Source organism: Carassius gibelio, chromosome B9 (assembly GCF_023724105.1).
Source record: "Carassius gibelio isolate Cgi1373 ecotype wild population from Czech Republic chromosome B9, carGib1.2-hapl.c, whole genome shotgun sequence".
Lineage (NCBI taxonomy): Eukaryota > Metazoa > Chordata > Actinopteri > Cypriniformes > Cyprinidae > Carassius > Carassius gibelio.
In genome coordinates, this window is record NC_068404.1 from 5,771,403 (window position 1) to 5,790,001 (window position 18,599).

The 18,599-nt window shown below is 37.2% G+C and overlaps 1 long non-coding RNA gene across 3 annotated transcripts; it reads right to left on the reverse strand.

The window, feature by feature from the left end:
• Positions 1 to 1,253: 1,253 nt before the first annotated feature.
• On the reverse strand, positions 1,254 to 15,023 carry LOC127965534 (uncharacterized). 3 transcript variants are annotated; one of them, XR_008155320.1, is made up of 3 exons: positions 14,663 to 15,023; positions 1,635 to 1,677; positions 1,254 to 1,505 (listed from the first exon to the last, which is right to left on the reverse strand). It is a non-coding gene; the product is annotated as an uncharacterized LOC127965534 (long non-coding RNA). The 3 variants fall into 3 exon arrangements; XR_008155319.1 differs by having other exon boundaries at positions 1,254 to 1,419; positions 1,592 to 1,677; XR_008155321.1 differs by lacking the exon at positions 1,635 to 1,677 and adding an exon at positions 1,721 to 1,763.
• Between the last annotated feature and the right edge of the window lie 3,576 nt (positions 15,024 to 18,599).

The window sequence follows — 18,599 nt, forward strand, 5'->3', positions numbered from 1 at the left end:
TAGCTATCTATAATCTGTCTGTTTCTAATCTATCTATCTATCTATCTATCTATAATCTGTCTGTTTCTAAACTATCTATCTATCTATCTATCTATCTATCTATCTATAATCTGTCTGTTTCTAATCTATCTATCTATCTATCTATCTATCTATCTATCTATCTATCTATCTATCTATCTATCTATCTATCTATCTATAATCTGTCTGTTTCTAATCTATCTATCTATCTATCTATCTATCTATCTATCTATCTATCTATCTATCTATCTATCTAGCTATTTCTAATCTATCTATCTATCTATCTATAATCTGTCTGTTTCTAATCTATCTATCTATCTATCTATCTATAATCTGACTGTTTCTAATCTATCTATCTATCTATCTATCTATCTATCTATCTATCTATCTATCTATCTATCTATCTATAATCTATCTGTTTCTAATCTATCTGTTTCTAATCTATCTATCTATCTATCTATCTATCTATCTATCTATCTATCTATCTATCTATAATCTGTCTGTTTCTAATCTATCTATCTTTCTATATATCTATCTATAATCTGTCTGTTTCTAATCTATCTATCTATCTATCTATCTATCTATAATCTCTCTGTTTCTAATATATCTATCTATCTATCTATCTATCTATCTATCTATCTATCTATCTATAATCTGACTGTTTCTAATCTATCTATCTATCTATCTATCTATCTATCTATCTATCTATCTATCTATCTATAATCTGACTGTTTCTAATCTATCTATCTATCTATCTATCTATCTATCTATAATCTATCTGTTTCTAATCTATCTGTTTCTAATCTATCTATCTATCTATCTATCTATCTATCTATCTATCTATCTATCTATCTATCTATCTATCTATAATCTGTCTGTTTCTAATCTATCTATCTTTCTATATATCTATCTATAATCTGTCTGTTTCTAATCTATCTATCTATCTATCTATCTATCTATCTATCTATCTATCTATCTATCTATCTATCTATCTATCTATCTTCATAGCAACACCCTAGCAACCATCCCAGATACCCTAGCAACCGTATAGCAACACCTTAGCAACCACTCAGGGTACCCTAGCAACCGCATAGCAACACCCTAGCAACCATCCCAGAAACCCTAGCAACGCCATAGCAACACCTTAGCAACCACTCAGGGTTCCCTAGCAACCGCATAGCAACACCCTAACAACCATCCCAGATACCATAGCAACCGCATAGCAACACCTTAGCAACCACTCAGGGTACCCTAGCAACCGCATAGCAACACCCTAGCAACCATCTCAGGTACCCTAGCAACCGCATAGCAACACCTTAGCAACCACTCAGGGTACCCTAGCAACCGCATAGCAACACCCTAGCAACCATCCCAGATACCCTAGCAACCGCATAGCAACACCTTAGCAACCACTCAGAGTACCCTAGCAACCGCATAGCAACACCCTAGCAACCATCCCAGATACCCTAGCAACCGCATAGCAACACCTTAGCAGCCACTCAGGGTTCCCTAGCAACCGCATAGCAACACCCTAGCAATCATCCCAGATACCCTAGCTACCGCATAGCAACACCTTAGCAACCACTCAGGGTACCCTAGCAACCGCATAGCAACACCCTAGCAACCATCCCAGATACCCTAGCAACCGCATAGCAACACCTTAGCAACCACTCAGAGTACCCTAGCAACCGCATAGCAACACCCTAGCAACCATCCCAGATACCCTAGCAACCGCATAGCAACACCTTAGCAGCCACTCAGGGTTCCCTAGCAACCGCATAGCAACACCCTAGCAATCATCCCAGATACCCTAGCTACCGCATAGCAACACCTTAGCAACCACTCAGGGTACCCTACCAACACCTTAGCAACCACTCCGGGGGACCCTAGCAACCGCATGGAAACACCATAGCAACCACTATGGGTTCCCTAGCAACTGCATGGCAACACCTTAGCAACCACTCTGGGTACCCTAACAACTGCATAGCAATTAACAAACTTTTTAACTTAACTTAAAATTTAATTTTAAACTAAAATTTCTGGCCAGGCTTTCTCAAGCCAACTTAAAGTTTGTCTTGACGAACTTTTTTATCTAGTTATGTTGGCTTGGCAACAAGCCAACATACTGTTATGCTATTTAAACTTCTTCTTCTTCTTCTTCTTTTTTTTCTTCTTATTATTTTTCTGACAGAAATTCTGAACGCTACTCCTCCTAGGGCTTTAAAGCCACAAGCCCCAAACTCGGCAGACACCTGCGGGATAGAGCGGTGCTGGTTGCTATATCTTTTCAGACTGATCAGACTTAAAGTTTTTTTTTTATTAATTTTTAAATGTCAAATACATTACCCATAGACTTACATTAACTGAGAAAAAATGCGCCCCTAGTTGCAATAACCGAGATTAAAGGGAGGAGTCGGGTTTCGTTTCACTTTTAAACCGGTTAAAAATACCAAGTAAATAATACAATTTCCCTCAAACTGACAAGCTAAACCAACATATCTGATTATTACAGGGGTCAGGGCTCATTAATAATTTATTTCTGGGCAGAGAGCAGTCAGAAAGATGAGAGAAGAATCACTGCTGCTCAGCTCAGTCTGTCTCCACGGAGCTCACAACGAGCGAATTCATTCTAATTTAAGACCTTTTAAAACGGCGATTGCACGCAATCCACACGTTAGAACACACCAAGAGCTAAATTCAGATGTTTCTGAACTGTTTAAAGTAATAACATGATATATTCGCGGCAGCCAAATGTCCGCGAGCTGGCGATGTATTTCTCTGAACACTTGAAGTCCACAGAGAATTTACAGCCTTTCGCATTAAAACACTGCAGCGAAACGGCACAAAACAATTAGAATAATATATTATATGGTTTTAAAGTAGTTTTGGCCACTGTCACGCTGGTCTTAGCTGGTTTCTAACTGAATCATCATGCTGAACGTCACAGATGAGCTCGGGATGTATTCCTCTGAACACTTGAAGTACACATTTACAGCCTTTCACATTAAAACACTGCAGCGAAACGGCACAAAACAATTAGAAGAATATATTACACATATGAAAATGAGTGTTTATATGTGCTTGTGAGATTTCTCTGTCAGGCTTAACGTCGCAGCAATTGCTCAGCGTTGCATAACATGGTAAAGCAGGGAGCTACACTGAGACCAAAAGGGTCGCATGCATCACTGATTATTTTTGTACCTACTTATGTGTTATGCTATGATTTAATATGACCATTTATTAAAACAGAAATGTGTATTTTAAGAATACGTTTTATAACGTGCTCCGAGCATTCAACACATCAAGTTGGCTTCAGCCCAGCGCTGCGGGAGACTGAACTGAGCAGCTGATGGCGCGTGTGCACGAGAGAGAGCCGCGCGTATCGCGGACAGGGACAGCAACACTGAACAGAGCTGTCGTTCAGGACGTTCACTTCCTCCTGGACCTGAACGAACAAATTCAAATCGCAGTTTAAATAAACAGAAAAAAGAGCGAAAAGCAAAAGAGCTCAATTCAGCAGCGCGGTGTTGTTCAGGGAGCAAGCAGAGACGCGTCTCAAAGTCTTCTTGCTTTTGTACCGACAACAAATACATACAAAATATGTCGAAATACCCGTGTTGGAAAGTGTGTTCGAATAAGTATGTGGTTATGTCTTAAGTGAAAGTAAAGATTTGCAAAAAAAAAAAAAAATCGGATGTGTATCATCATAATGGATGCGTTTGTCTCTTAAAGGGACCGCGCCTAATTTACTAGCTCTGCTGTCAGAGTCTTTAATGTATGAAAATGAAAGTAAATCACTCACTGCTCTTGACTGAATTACCTTGTAGTACAAGAATTTATCCAAAGTCAATCCAAAAATAAGATAGAATTGTTTTACTAGTGGGTGCAGGCCACTAGTTCATTTATGTAAGTGAGTATGGCAAAATAGTGATCTGTGAAATATTATACCCACTAATTCTTCATACAGTAGGCTACCAGTGAAATTGATTTAAAAAAATAATAATTAAGGACCTGCCCATGTTTTGCTTAAGTGTTTCTTTCTTTAATTGTTAATGCAACCTTTTCACACCACAGACTGAACCAAATTAAGCATTTCTTGCTTGGTAACTGTTCAACAAAGTATTGATAGTTGTGTAAATATTGTCATACTGACAGTCTGAAGTTTTGGTTGATTCCATTACATATCTTTTTATCAAAGTTATCCGAAATTATCAAGATGAATTTGTTCTGAGTTATTGTCATATATTATTACCAGTTTCTAAACTACAGCAAATAAACTGTGATTATGTGAGAAATGTTGAAGGTGTCTGAATACATTTTGGTTTGATTGTGTATTTTATCTTACAGTGAAGACTATGCAGTGCTATTTTACATTAACAAAAACAAACTTAAAAAAAGTAAACATTATGTAAATAGCACAAATAAATAAATAGAATGAACATACAGTACAAATTAAACAATTTTAAACAGTGTGTAACTGCATCATCTATACAAACCATTGTGCTTGGACCCCTTATGATCTCCTTGATTTAAAATGCATTGTTTCAGTAATCTTGTGTGTCGTTGCCCACAACGCAACGGTGGCAGGACTGTGAAATACATACACGAGAAAAATAGGCATGACTTATTTCACATCCAGCTAGACAACCCTGTCATAGCTGTTATCATAGCCCAGGCTTTTTATTAAAAAAAGAAAACAGCAAGGGAGCATGGAAAAAGACTGTTGCAGGTGTATTTTTTTATGGCATTATTATGTGTATTAATTTTGCAGCGGGGCAACTCAATGTTGGGCACACAAGTACTTTGGCTCTTTTGCTCCATGGCCAAGATGGCCAAGCCAACATCAAAGTTAGTTCACTAACTTTTAATTCTAGTTATGTTGGCTTGGCAACAAGCCAACATACTGTTATGCTATTTAAACTTCTTCTTCTTCTTCTTCTTTTTTTTTTTCTTATTATTATTTTTCTGACAGAAATTCTGAACGCTACTCCTCCTAGGGCTTTAAAGCCACAAGCCCCAAACTCGGCAGACACCTGCGGGATAGAGCGGTGCTGGTTGCTATATCTTTTCAGACTGATCAGACTTAAAGTTTTTTTTTTATTAATTTTTAAATGTCAAATACATTACCCATAGACTTACATTAACTGAGAAAAAATGCGCCCCTAGTTGCAATACCCAAAATTAAGGGAGGAGTCAGAAAGACGAGAGAAGAATCACTGCTGCTCAGCTCAGGCTGTCTCCACGGAGCTCACAACGAGCGAATTCATTCTTATTTAAGACCTTTTAAAACGTCGATTGCACGCAATTCACACGTTAGAACACACCAAGAGCTAAAATCAGATGTTTCTGAACTGTTTAAAGTAATAACATGATATATTCGCGGCAGCGCGACTGCCCGCGAGCTCGCGATGTATTTCTCTGAACACTTGAAGAGAATTTACAGCCTGTCACATTAAAACACTGCAGCGAAACGGCACAAAACAATTAGAAGAATATATTATACACATGAAAATGAGTGTTTATATGTGATTGTGAGATTTTATCTGTCAGGCTGAACCTCACATCAATTGTTATCCATCGTCACAACATGGTAAAGTCATTTATATATTTTTTTTTAAGAGCTTCTTAAAATAAATATTCCTGCAAATGCACACAATCCACCAATTAGAACACACTAAGAGAAAAATCCGGGGGTTTTTGAGCCGTGTATGTGCGCAAAATGCAATATTTGACATCGCGAAGGGAAAAAAAATCACATGACAGCCGCGTTTCGGGGCGAGATCGGACAAATAAATAGGCTACACATTTCATTCACACTGACAAGCTAAACCAACATATGTTATTATTACCGGGTCAGATCTCATTTATAAATTATGTCTCTGGCCAAAGAACAGCGAGAAAGACGAGAGAGAAAAGAGCGCTTCATCCGCATTTTTAAGCGCTTCCAAAAATAATATCACAGCGAATTGCACTAATCCACCCATTAGAACACAACAAGAGCAGAATTCAGGTGTTTTTGAACTGTTTATGTGTGCAAAATGAAATATAATTTGACAGCATGATACAGCTTATGAATACTTGATTTCTGGGCAGAGAGCAGTCAGAAAGACTAGAGAATAATCACGGCTGCTCAGCTCAGGCTGTCTCCACGGAGCTCGCAACGAGCGAATTTATTCTTATTTAAGACCTTTTGTAATTAAATTATATCGGCGATTGCACGCAATCCACACATTAGAACACACCAATAGCTGAATTCAGATGTTTCTGAACTGTTTAAAGTAATAACATGATATATTCGCGGCAGCCAAATGTCCGCGAGCTGGCGATGTATTTCTCTGAACACTTGAAGTCCACAGAGAATTTACAGCCTTTCGCATTAAAACACTGCAGCGAAACGGCACAAAACAATTAGAATAATATATTATATGGTTTTAAAGTAGTTTTGGCCACTGTCACGCTGGTCTTAGCTGGTTTCTAACTGAATCATCATGCTGAACGTCACAGATGAGCTCGCGACTGAACACTTGAAGTACACATTTACAGCCTTTCACATTAAAACACTGCAGCGAAACGGCACAAAACAATTAGAAGAATATATTACACATATGAAAATGAGTGTTTATATGTGCTTGTGAGATTTCTCTGTCAGGCTTAACGTCGCAGCAATTGCTCAGCGTTGCATAACATGGTAAAGCAGGGAGCTACACTGAGACCAAAAGGGTCGCATGCATCACTGATTATTTTTGTACCTACTTATGTGTTATGCTATGATTTAATATGACCATTTATTAAAACAGAAATGTGTATTTTAAGAATACGTTTTATAACGTGCTCCGAGCATTCAACACATCAAGTTGGCTTCAGCCCCGCGCTGCGGGAAACTGAACTGAGCAGCTGATGGCGCGTGTGCACGAGAGAGAGCCGCGCGTATCGCGGACAGGGACAGCAACACTGAACAGAGCTGTCGTTCAGGACGTTCACTTCCTCCTGGACCTGAACGAACAAATTCAAATCGCAGTTTAAATAAACAGAAAAAAGAGCGAAAAGCAAAAGAGCTCAATTCAGCAGCGCGGTGTTGTTCAGGGAGCAAGCAGAGACGCGTCTCAAAGTCTTCTTGCTTTTGTACCGACAACAAATACATACAAAATATGTCGAAATACCCGTGTTGGAAAGTGTGTTCGAATAAGTATGTGGTTATGTCTTAAGTGAAAGTAAAGATTTGCAAAAAAAAAAATCGGATGTGTATCATCATAATGGATGCGTTTGTCTCTTAAAGGGACCGCGCCTAATTTACTAGCTCTGCTGTCAGAGTCTTTAATGTATGAAAATGAAAGTAAATCACTCACTGCTCTTGACTGAATTACCTTGTAGTACAAGAATTTATCCAAAGTCAATCCAAAAATAAGATAGAATTGTTTTACTAGTGGGTGCAGGCCACTAGTTCATTTATGTAAGTGAGTATGGCAAAATAGTGATCTGTGAAATTTTATACCCACTAATTCTTCATACAGTAGGCTACCAGTGAAATTGATTTTAAAAAATAATAATTAAGGACCTGCCCATGTTTTGCTTAAGTGTTTCTTTCTTTAATTGTTAATGCAACCTTTTCACACCACAGACTGAACCAAATTAAGCATTTCTTGCTTGGTAACTGTTCAACAAAGTATTGATAGTTGTGTAAATATTGTCATACTGACAGTCTGAAGTTTTGGTTGATTCCATTACATATCTTTTTATCAAAGTTATCCGAAATTATCAAGATGAATTTGTTCTGAGTTATTGTCATATATTATTACCAGTTTCTAAACTACAGCAAATAAACTGTGATTATGTGAGAAATGTTGAAGGTGTCTGAATACATTTTGGTTTGATTGTGTATTTTATCTTACAGTGAAGACTATGCAGTGCTATTTTACATTAACAAAAACAAACTTAGAAAAAGTAAACATTATGTAAATAGCACAAATAAATAAATAGAATGAACATACAGTACAAATTAAACAATTTTAAACAGTGTGTAACTGCATCATCTATACAAACCATTGTGCTTGGACCCCTTATGATCTCCTTGATTTAAAATGCATTGTTTCAGTAATCTTGTGTGTCGTTGCCCACAACGCAACGGTGGCAGGACTGTGAAATACATACACGAGAAAAATAGGCATTACTTATTTCACATCCAGCTAGACAACCCTGTCATAGCTGTTATCATAGCCCAGGCTTTTTATTAAAAAAAGAAAACAGCAAGGGAGCATGGAAAAAGACTGTTGCAGGTGTATTTTTTTATGGCATTATTATGTGTATTAATTTTGCAGCGGGGCAACTCAATGTTGGGCACACAAGTACTTTGGCTCTTTTGCTCCATGGCCAAGATGGCCAAGCCAACATCAAAGTTAGTTCACTAACTTTTAATTCTAGTTATTATTATTCTTCTGAGACTAAAATTTTCAACTGCTACTCCTCCTAGAGCTTTAACTCTACAGACTCCAAACTCAGCCCAGATCTTCAAACTGATCTGAAGTTAGTTGCTATATCTTTTTAGACTGATCGGACTTATACTTTTCATAAAACTGAAGATTAAAAATCATAAAAACTCCCATAGACTTGCATTGAAAAGCCTCTGCTCAACTGAACATTCCGTCAAACTCCAACTGTCAAAAATTCAAATCTAAACACACTGAAGCCCATTAAACTCATAGTCTATGTACTATGTACATATTGTATGTACTATTACTAACCCATTCAAACTCATTCAAACTCATCTATCATATCATATCTATCTATCTATCTATCTATCTATCTATCTATCTATCTATCTATCTATCTATCTATCTATCTATCTATAATCTGTCTGTTTCTAATCTATCTATCTATCTATAATCTGTCTGTTTCTAAACTATCTATCTATCTATCTATCTATCTATAATCTGTCTGTTTCTAATCTATCTATCTATCTATAATCTGTCTGTTTCTAAACTATCTATCTATCGATCTATCTATCATCTATAATCTGTCTGTTTCTAATCTATCTATCTATCTATAATCTGACTGTTTCTAATCTATCTATCTATCTATCTATCTATCTATCTATCTATCTATCTATCTATCTATCTATCTATGTATCTATAATCTGTCTGTTTCTAATCTATCTATCTATCTATCTATCTATCTATAATCTGTCTGTTTCTAATCTATCTAACTATCTATCTATCTAACTATCTATCTATCTATAATCTGTCTGTTTCTAATCTATCTAACTATCTATCTATCTATCTATCTATCTATCTATCTATCTATCTATCTATCTATCTATCTATAATCTGTCTGTTTCTAATCTATCTATCTATCTATCTATCTATCTATCTATCTATCTATAATCTGTCTGTTTCTAATCTATCTATCTATCTATCTATCTATCTATAATCTGTCTGTTTCTAATCTATCTATCTATCTATCTATCTATCTATCTATCTATCTATCTATCTATCTATCTATCTATCTATCTATCTATCTTCATAGCAACACTCTAGCAACTATACAAACCAACCTAGAAACCACCCCGGGTACCCTAGCAACCACATAGTAACACCTTAGCAACCACTCAGGGTACCCTAGCAACCACATAGCAACACCCTAGCAACCATCCCAGATACCCTAGCAACCGCATAGGAACACCTTAGCAACCACTCAGGGTACCCTAGCAACCGCATAGCAACACCCTAGCAACCATCCCATATACCCTAGCAACCATCCCAGGTAACCTAGCAACCGCATAGCAACACCTTAGCAACCACTCAGGGTACCCTAGCAACCACATAGCAACACCCTAACAACCATCCCAGGTACCCTAGCAACCGCATAGCAACACCTTAGAAACCACTCAGGGTACCCTAGCAACCGCATAGCAACACCCTAGCAACCTTCCCAGAAACCCTAGCAACCGCATAGCAACACCTTAGCAACCACTCAGGGTACCCTAGCAACCGCATAGAAACACCCTAGCAACCATCCCAGATACCCTAGCAACCGCATAGCAACACCTTAGCAACCACTCAGGGTACCCTAGCAACCGCATAGCAACACCCTAACAACCATCCCAGGTACCCTAGCAACCGCATAGCAACACCTTAGCAACCACTCAGGGTACCCTAGCAACCGCATAGCAACACCCTAGCAACCATCCCAGATACCCTAGCAACCGCATAGCAGCACCTTAGCAGCCACTCAGGGTACCCTAGCAACCGCATAGCAACACCCTAGCAATCATCCCAGATACCCTAGCAACCGCATAGCAACACCTAAGCAACCACTCAGGGTACCCTAGCAACACCTTAGCAACCACTCCGGGGGACCCTAGCAACCGCATGGAAACACCATAGCAACCACTATGGGTTCCCTAGCAACTGCATGGCAACACCTTAGCAACCACTCTGGGTACCCTAACAACTGCATAGCAATTAACAAACTTTTTAACTTAACTTAAAATTTTATTTTAAACTTTAAAATTTCTGGCCAGGCTTTCTCAAGCCAACTTAAAGTTTGTCTTGACGAACTTTTTTATCTAGTTATGTTGGCTTGGCAACAAGCCAACATACTGTTATGCTATTTAAACTTCTTCTTTTTCTTCTTATTATTTTTCTGACAGAAATTCTGAACGCTACTCCTCCTAGGGCTTTAAAGCCACAAGCCCCAAACTCGGCAGAAACCTGCGGGATAGAGCGGTGGTGTGTGCTATATCTTTTCAGACTGATCAGACTTAAAGTTTTTTTTTTATTAATTTTTAAATGTCAAAATACATTACCCATAGACTTACATTATCTGAGAAAAATTGCGCCCCTAGTTGCAATAACCGAGATTAAAGGGAGGAGTCGGGTTTCGTTTCACTTTTAAACCGGTTAAAAATACCAAGTAAATAATACAATTTCCCTCAAACTGACAAGATAAACCAACATATCTGATTATTACAGGGGTCAGGGCTCATTAATAATTTATTTCTGGGCAGAGAGCAGTCAGAAAGACGAGAGAAGAATCACTGCTGCTCAGCTCAGTCTGTCTCCACGGAGCTCACAACGAGCGAATTCATTCTAATTTAAGACCTTTTAAAACGGCGATTAAACGCAATCCACACGTTAGAACACACCAAGAGCTAAATTCAGATGTTTCTGAACTGTTTAAAGTAATAACATGATATATTCGCGGCAGCCAAATGTCCGCGAGCTGGCGATGTATTTCTCTGAACACTTGAAGTCCACAGAGAATTTACAGCCTTTCGCATTAAAACACTGCAGCGAAACGGCACAAAACAATTAGAATAATATATTATATGGTTTTAAAGTAGTTTTGGCCACTGTCACGCTGGTCTTAGCTGGTTTCTAACTGAATCATCATGCTGAACGTCACAGATGAGCTCGCGATGTATTTCTCTGAACACTTGAAGTACACATTTACAGCCTTTCACATTAAAACACTGCAGCGAAACGGCACAAAACAATTAGAAGAATATATTACACATATGAAAATGAGTGTTTATATGTGCTTGTGAGATTTCTCTGTCAGGCTTAACGTCGCAGCAATTGCTCAGCGTTGCATAACATGGTAAAGCAGGGAGCTACACTGAGACCAAAAGGGTCGCATGCATCACTGATTATTTTTGTACCTACTTCTGTGTTATGCTATGATTTAATATGACCATTTATTAAAACAGAAATGTGTATTTTAAGAATACGTTTTATAACGTGCTCCGAGCATTCAACACATCAAGTTGGCTTCAGCCCCGCGCTGCGGGAAACTGAACTGAGCAGCTGATGGCGCGTGTGCACGAGAGAGAGCCGCGCGTATCGCGGACAGGGACAGCAACACTGAACAGAGCTGTCGTTCAGGACGTTCACTTCCTCCTGGACCTGAACGAACAAATTCAAATCGCAGTTTAAATAAACAGAAAAAAGAGCGAAAAGCAAAAGAGCTCAATTCAGCAGCGCGGTGTTGTTCAGGGAGCAAGCAGAGACGCGTCTCAAAGTCTTCTTGCTTTTGTACCGACAACAAATACATACAAAATATGTCGAAATACCCGTGTTGGAAAGTGTGTTCGAATAAGTATGTGGTTATGTCTTAAGTGAAAGTAAAGATTTGCAAAAAAAAAAATCGGATGTGTATCATCATAATGGATGCGTTTGTCTCTTAAAGGGACCGCGCCTAATTTACTAGCTCTGCTGTCAGAGTCTTTAATGTATGAAAATGAAAGTAAATCACTCACTGCTCTTGACTGAATTACCTTGTAGTACAAGAATTTATCCAAAGTCAATCCAAAAATAAGATAGAATTGTTTTACTAGTGGGTGCAGGCCACTAGTACATTTATGTAAGTGAGTATGGCAAAATAGTGATCTGTGAAATATTATACCCACTAATTCTTCATACAGTAGGCTACCAGTGAAATTGATTTAAAAAAATAATAATTAAGGACCTGCCCATGTTTTGCTTAAGTGTTTCTTTCTTTAATTGTTAATGCAACCTTTTCACACCACAGACTGAACCAAATTAAGCATTTCTTGCTTGGTAACTGTTCAACAAAGTATTGATAGTTGTGTAAATATTGTCATACTGACAGTCTGAAGTTTTGGTTGATTCCATTACATATCTTTTTATCAAAGTTATCCGAAATTATCAAGATGAATTTGTTCTGAGTTATTGTCATATATTATTACCAGTTTCTAAACTACAGCAAATAAACTGTGATTATGTGAGAAATGTTGAAGGTGTCTGAATACATTTTGGTTTGATTGTGTATTTTATCTTACAGTGAAGACTATGCAGTGCTATTTTACATTAACAAAAACAAACTTAAAAAAAGTAAACATTATGTAAATAGCACAAATAAATAAATAGAATGAACATACAGTACAAATTAAACAATTTTAAACAGTGTGTAACTGCATCATCTATACAAACCATTGTGCTTGGACCCCTTATGATCTCCTTGATTTAAAATGCATTGTTTCAGTAATCTTGTGTGTCGTTGCCCACAACGCAACGGTGGCAGGACTGTGAAATACATACACGAGAAAAATAGGCATGACTTATTTCACATCCAGCTAGACAACCCTGTCATAGCTGTTATCATAGCCCAGGCTTTTTATTAAAAAAAGAAAACAGCAAGGGAGCATGGAAAAAGACTGTTGCAGGTGTATTTTTTTATGGCATTATTATGTGTATTAATTTTGCAGCGGGGCAACTCAATGTTGGGCACACAAGTACTTTGGCTCTTTTGCTCCATGGCCAAGATGGCCAAGCCAACATCAAAGTTAGTTCACTAACTTTTAATTCTAGTTATTAAGTTGGCTTGAGAAAGCCAACTTACTGAAATCCGTCTTAAACTTATTATTATTATTCTTCCTTTTCTGAGACTAAAACTTCTGACTCTAACTCCTCCTAGAGCTTTAACTCTACAGACTCCAAACTCGGCCCAGCTCTTCAGACTGATCTCCCCGGGTGTGCTATATCTTTTCTAACTGATCGGACTTACGGTTTTCATAAAAATGAAGATTAAAAATCATAAAAACTCCCATAGACTTACATTGAAAAGCCTCTGCTCATCTGAACATTCCGTCAAACTCCAACTGTCAAAAATTCAAATCTAAACACACTGAAGCCCATTAAACTCATAGTCTATGTACCGTGTACATATTCTATGTACTATTACTAACCCATTCAAACTCATTCAAATTCATCTATCATATCATATCTATCTATCTATCTATCTATCTATCTATCTATCTATCTATCTAAATATCTATCTTCTGACTGTTTCTAAATATCTATCTATCTATCTATCTATCTATCTATCTATCTATAATCTGACTGTTTCTAATCTATCTATCTATCTATCTATCTATCTATCTATCTATCTATCTATCTATCTATCTTCTGACTGTTTCTAAATATCTATCTATCTATCTATCTATCTATCTATCTATCTATCTATCTATCTATCTATCTATCTATCTATAATCTGACTGTTTCTAATCTATCTATCTATCTATAATCTGTCTGTTTCTAATCTATCTATCTATCTATCTATCTATCTATCTATCTATAATCTGTCTGTTTCTAATCTATCTATCTATCTATAATCTGACTGTTTCTAATCTATCTATCTATCTATGTATCTATCTATCTATCTATCTATCTATAATCTGTCTGTTTCTAATCTATCTATCTATCTATCTATCTATCTATCTATCTATCTATCTATCTATCTATCTATCTATCTATCTATCTATCTATAATCTGTCTGTTTCTAATCTATCTATCTATCTATAATCTGACTGTTTCTAATCTATCTATCTATCTATCTATCTATCTATCTATCTATCTATCTATCTATCTATAATCTGACAGTTTCTAATCTATCTATCTATCTATATATCTATCTATCTATCTATCTATATTCAAACTCATCTATCTAGCTAGCTATCTAGCTATCTATCTATTCAGACTAATCTATCTATCTATCTATCTATCTATCTATCTATCTATCTATCTATCTATCTATCTATCTATCTATCTATCTTCATAGCAACACTCTAGCAACTATCCAAACCAACCTAGAAACCACCCAGGGTATCCTAGCAACCACATAGCAACACCTTAGCAACCACTCAGGGTACCCTAGCAACCGCATAGCAACACCCTAGCAACCATCCCAGATACCCTAGCAACCGCATAGCAACACCTTAGCAACCACTCGGGGTACCCTAGCAACCGCATAGCAACACCCTAGCAACCATCCCAGATACCCTAGCAACCGCATAGCAACACCTTAGCAACCACTCAGGGTACCCTAGCAACCGCATAGCAACACCCTAGCAACCATCCCAGATACCCTAGCAACCGCATAGCAACACCCTAGCAACCACTCCGGGTACCCTAGCAACCGCATAGCAACACCCTAGCAACCATCCCAGATACCCTAGCAACCGCATAGCATCACCTTAGCAACAACTCAGGGTACCCTAGCAACCACATAGCAACACCCTAGCAACCATCCCAGATACCCTAGCAACCGCATAGCAACACCTTAGCAACCACTCCGGGGACCCTAGCAACTGCATAGCAATTATCAAACTTTTTAACTTAACTTAAAATTTAATTTTAAACTCTTTAAACTGGCCAGGCTTTCTCAAGCCAACTTAAAGTTTGTCTTGACGAACTTTTTTATCTAGTTATGTTGGCTTGGCAACAAGCCAACATACTGTTATGCTATTTAAACTTATTTTTATTTTTTTTATTATTATTATTCTTCTGAGACAGAATTCTAAACGCTACTCCTCATAGGGCTTTAAAGCCACAAGCCCCAAACTCGGCAGACACCTGCGGGATAGAGCGGTGGTGTGTGCTATATCTTTTCAGAGTGGTCAGACTTAAAGTTTTTTTTTTATTAATTTTTAAATGTAAAAAAAAAAATAAAAAAATTGCGCCCCTACAGTTGCAATGACATTTAGGGGCGGAGTCGGGTTTCGTTTCACTTTTAAACTGGTTAAAAATACTGCTGCTCAGCCCAGGCTGTCTACACGGAGCCGAGAACTAGCGAATTCATTCTTATTTAAGACCTTTTAAAAACGCGATTACACGCAATCCACACGTTAGAACACACCAAGAGCTAAATTCAGATGTTTCTGAACTGTTTAAAGTAATAACATTATATATTCGCGGCAGCCAACTGCTCGCGAGCTGGCGATGTATTTCTCTGAACACTTGAAGTCCACAGAGAATTTACAGCCTTTCGCATTAAAACACTGCAGCGAAACGGCACAAAACAATTAGAATAATATATTATATGGTTTTAAAGTAGTTTTGGCCACTGTCACGCTGGTCTTAGCTGGTTTCTAACTGAATCATCATGCTGAACGTCACAGATGAGCTAGCGATGTATTTGTCTGAACACTTGAAGTACACATTTACAGGCTTTCACATTAAAACACTGCAGCGAAACGGCACAAAACAATTAGAAGAATATATTACACATATGAAAATGAGTGTTTATATGTGCTTGTGAGATTTCTCTGTCAGGCTTAACGTCGCAGCAATTGCTCAGCGTTGCATAACATGGTAAAGCAGGGAGCTACACTGAGACCAAAAGGGTCGCATGCATCACTGATTATTTTTGTACCTACTTATGTGTTATGCTATGATTTAATATGACCATTTATTAAAACAGAAATGTGTATTTTAAGAATACGTTTTATAACGTGCTCCGAGCATTCAACACATCAAGTTGGCTTCAGCCCCGCGCTGCGGAAAATTGAACTGAGCAGCTGATGGCGCGTGTGCACGAGAGAGAGCCGCGCGTATCGCGGACAGGGACAGCAACACTGAACAGAGCTGTCGTTCAGGACGTTCACTTCCTCCTGGACCTGAACGAACAAATTCAAATCGCAGTTTAAATAAACAGAAAAAAGAGCGAAAAGCTAAAGAGCTCAATTCAGCAGCGCGGTGTTGTTCAGGGAGCAAGCAGAGACGCGTCTCAAAGTCTTCTTGCTTTTGTACCGACAACAAATACATACAAAATATGTCGAAATACCCGTGTTGGAAAGTGTGTTCGAATAAGTATGTGGTTATGTCTTAAGTGAAAGTAAAGATTTGCAAAAAAAAAATCGGATGTGTATCCTCATAATGGATGCGTTTGTCTCTTAAAGGGACCGCGCCTAATTTACTAGCTCTGCTGTCAGAGTCTTTAATGTATGAAAATGAAAGTAAATCACTCACTGCTCTTGACTGAATTATTTTGTAGTACAAGAATTTATCCAAAGTCAATCCAAAAATAAGATAGAATTGTTTTACTAGTGGGTGCAGGCCACTAGTTAATTTATGTAAGTGAGTATGGCAAAATAGTGATCTGTGAAATATTATACCCACTAATTCTTCATACAGTAGGCTGGTTAAAATTGATTTAAAAAAATAATAATTAAGGACCTGCCCATGTTTTGCTTAAGTGTTTCTTTCTTTAATTGTTAATGCAACCTTTTCACACCACAGACTGAACCAAATTAAGCATTTCTTGCTTGGTAACTGTTCAACAAAGTATTGATAGTTGTGTAAATATTGTCATACTGACAGTCTGAAGTTTTGGTTGATTCCATTACATATCTTTTTATCAAAGTTATCCGAAATTATCAAGATGAATTTGTTCTGAGTTATTGTCATATATTATTACCAGTTTCTAAACTACAGCAAATAAACTGTGATTATGTGAGAAATGTTGAAGGTGTCTGAATACATTTTGGTTTGATTGTGTATTTTATCTTACAGTGAAGACTATGCAGTGCTATTTTACATTAACAAAAACAAACTTAAAAAAGTAAACATTATGTAAATAGCACAAATAAATAAATAGAATGAACATACAGTACAAATTAAACAATTTTAAACAGTGTGTAACTGCATCATCTATACAAACCATTGTGCTTGGACCCCTTATGATCTCCTTGATTTAAAATGCATTGTTTCAGTAATCTTGTGTGTCGTTGCCCACAACGCAACGGTGGCAGGACTGTGAAATACATACACGAGAAAAATAGGCATGACTTATTTCACATCCAGCTAGACAACCCTGTCATAGCTGTTATCATAGCCCAGGCTTTTTATTAAAAAAAGAAAACAGCAAGGGAGCATGGAAAAAGACTGTTTCAGGTGTATTTTTTTATGGCATTATTATGTGTATTAATTTTGCAGCGGGGCAACTCAATGTTGGGCACACAAGTACTTTGGCTCTTTTGCTCCATGGCCAAGATGGCCAAGCCAACATCAAAGTTAGTTCACTAACTTTTAATTCTAGTTATTATTATTCTTCTGAGACTAAATTTTCTGACTCTAACTCCTCCTAGACCGTTAACTCTACAGACTCCAAACTCGGACCAGCTCTTCAGACTAATCTCGCCGGGTGTGCTATATCTTTTCTAACTGATCGGACTTATACTTTTCATAAAACTGAAGATTAAAAATCATAAAAATCCCATAGACTTGCATTGAAAAGCCTCTGCTCATCTGAACATTCCGTGAACTCCAACTGTCAAAAATTCAAATCTAAACACACTGAAGCCCATTAGACTCAATCAGACTAACCTATGTACTATTACTAACCCATTCAAACTCATTCAAACTCATCTATCTATCTATATTCAAACTCTATCTATCTATCTATCTATCTATCTATCTATCTATCTATCTATCTATCTATCTATCTATCTATCTATCAAACTCATCTATCTATATTAAAACTAATCTATCTATCTATCTATAATCAAACTCATCTATCTATAATCAAACTCATCTATCTATCTATCTATCTATCTATATTCAAACTCATCTATCTATCTATATTAAAACTAATCTATCTATCTATCTATCTATCTATCTATCTATCTATCTATCAAACTTATCTATCTATATTAAAACTAATCTATCTATCTATCTATCTATCTATCTATCTATCTATCTATATTCAAACTCATCTATCTATCTATCTATCTATCTATCTATCTATCTATCTATCTATCTATCTATCAAACTCATCTATCTATCTAT